Genomic DNA, 2883 nt, shown 5'->3' with positions numbered 1-2883 from the left:
TATATATATATATATATATATATATAATTGTATGATTTACATCAAAATATATATTTTTATACAAATGACATACATGTGTTGTTTACTACATGCAGAGAAATTATTACTACCTCCGTTTCATTTTATATGTGACATTTTGAATTTCAAGAGTTAAACTAGTTTATCTTTGATCATAAATTTTTCATAACATTTTGAATTATCAATTATTGTGACTCATAGTTTTTTTAGATAGTTCAAATATATAAATTTTACTTAAAAAAATTGAAAATTTCATACGCAATATTTTAGTCCAACTTAAGTTGTTTGACTCTGATAACATAAAATGTTTTATATTAACTGGGATAGAGGGAGTATATATTTTCATATATTATTTGGGAAGTCCATGCATACTTGAACTAAACAATTTAAAATAGTAGCAAGAATAATTTAAAAATTGTTGTGAACTTAACACTACTACTTCATCACTTGCATGTTGAAGTCAAGATGGATTATAGTGTAATGTTAAAGTATTTCACTTTTGACTAGATATTTTGAGTTTGAATTCTGAATAGGAGAAATTTTTTATTAGAAGTGTCAATCTTGAATGGACCTTGCAGTCTAACTACGAACAACAGGGATAGAAAACTTTTAAAAAAAAGGTTCTAATATTAACATGACATGACCAATGCCAAGAAAAACATGCCTACGAATATGAGAATAAGAACATATACATATTAATATTATTATTATTATTAGTCAACTAACAAAGACATACATATTCTAGCTGCCGTTTATATTATTCTATCTAAATGATTCTTTTTAGCCTTTTTCATAAAGACATTGAATAACACCAAGCAAAAACAATGGAGTTAGCAACCAAACTAGGATTTAAACAAGAAAAATTAGTTAGTTCTCAAATTTCGTTATCAAATTTATATCCTCTTTAACCCTATCTATTTAACAACTCAAAAACCTAATTAATTTCCTTATATATATACAAGAAAATGAATTCATCCGATCAAAATCGATTTATTGAATGTATGCACATCTTTATAAATAATATCTCTAGAATATGCTTTAAATAGTATGACCAAATTGATTTTTGTTTTGTGATTTAGATTGAAAAAGTTTGATCCATATGTTGAGATAATTTATAATTTATAAAAGAAATTTGTAGTTGTTATATTGAGATCTTTCTCTTTTTCTTTATTTTTGTTATATTGAGACTTGACACTTTTTTTTCCAAAAAAAAAAAAAGGTTCATAGTCTATTTTTTGAATCAGATGCCACTTACTATTAATGGTGTCTCGTTTTCTTTGAATAGATAATATTTTTTTCAAAATCAACGAAAGTGAAGTATGGATAACATTACAAAATTTGAAGAGCACCATTAAGTAGCAATAAACATAAAAATCAAATCTATTTAATCAAACACATATGCCAAAATCAAATTATAATTTTTTTTTCATCTTCTTGGACATGTATAGACGGCTAATCATATTTGTATTTTGTTTCATCAAATCCAAGCAAAACAATAAAATATTTTGTTTAGAAAAGTAAATTTCTTTAACATGATTTTGTAAATAAATAAGTAGAAAAAACAAGTTAAAAATGATATATTATATTCATAATATCTTTGTCACCTAATTCTAATAACTTCATTTTTATCCTACGCTATAAATCGCATCACACTCTTCATCCATGTTTTGGTATGACACAGTATTTTTAAATTTTTTCAGAAGGAAAAATAGTTTTTTTTTTTCAAAAAAACATTTTCATCGAATAAAAAAAATGAATTTTCGTGTTTGGTTGTAGAAAAATATTTTCTTTTTTGCAGAATGAAAGAAATGACTATTCCCACAATTCAGGAGAATTTATCTTTTATGATTATTTCAAATATTAATTCATATCATTGCATTAACCAACACATATTATAGATAGTATTAACCTTTAATACTAAAGAATTCATTAGATTAGATGTGCTACTTTTTTCAATTCTAAAGAAACTAGATTAATTCAGGAATTTTGGATCGTAACTGGTAACTCAATATATTTATAGTTTATGTCTCAATTTATGTCAAATTCAGAATTAATAAAAAAAATCTTTAACTGTGATATTTTGTTTTATTTTTTGTTATTATAAGTTATTAAATATTGCAATGTATAGTGTTTTAATTGCAATTTTATGAATATATAATTATTGAGAAAATCTTTTTAATGGAAATGTCTTTTCTCTTTTATCTCAATTTATGTAGTACGGATGGAATTTAAAGAGTTAAACAAATTTTATACAATTTTTAGAATATTTTAAATTGTTAATTTGTTGCTATTTCACGAGGCAATCCACATTGATGTAATGAAAGTGAAGAATCTACGATAGTAATAGAATATATATTTTCTCTATCCCTGTTTAGTTGTTCACTTTAAAAGTGGCACACATATTAAGGCATCAATAATTATCATAGGTTAGTTACAATTTTATCCTTAACTCATTAAAACTGAGTAGTACTAGAAATTTTCTAAAATTAAATAAGGGTTTATTAGGAAAAAAAATTATTGTCTTTTCTTGATTTGTTAAAATAGACAAATAAATAGTGACAGATATAAAAGAAAATATAGACAAGTAAATAAGGGGAGGAAGTGATATTTTTTATGTAATATTTTCTAAATATAAAAATTACTGAAATTTCATTTCAATAATTTAAGACAAAATGCCCTTTAATGCCATTTGAATATCTTGCACGTTTATGAAGACATGTAGATACATTATATGCTATTTTATTTGTCTTAATTTAATATTTTAAATTGTTAATTATTATTTTAATTTATTGTATTTTTATTTTTATGTAAATATCAAATAATATATGTTATTGTTAGTTCAATTCTTATGTGAACACGTATGAA

The sequence above is a fragment of the Solanum pennellii genome, chromosome 11 (assembly GCF_001406875.1).
Source record: "Solanum pennellii chromosome 11, SPENNV200".
NCBI lineage: Eukaryota > Viridiplantae > Streptophyta > Magnoliopsida > Solanales > Solanaceae > Solanum > Solanum pennellii.
The sequence above is the reverse complement of the archived record's forward strand: the minus strand, read 5'-3'. Positions refer to the sequence as shown.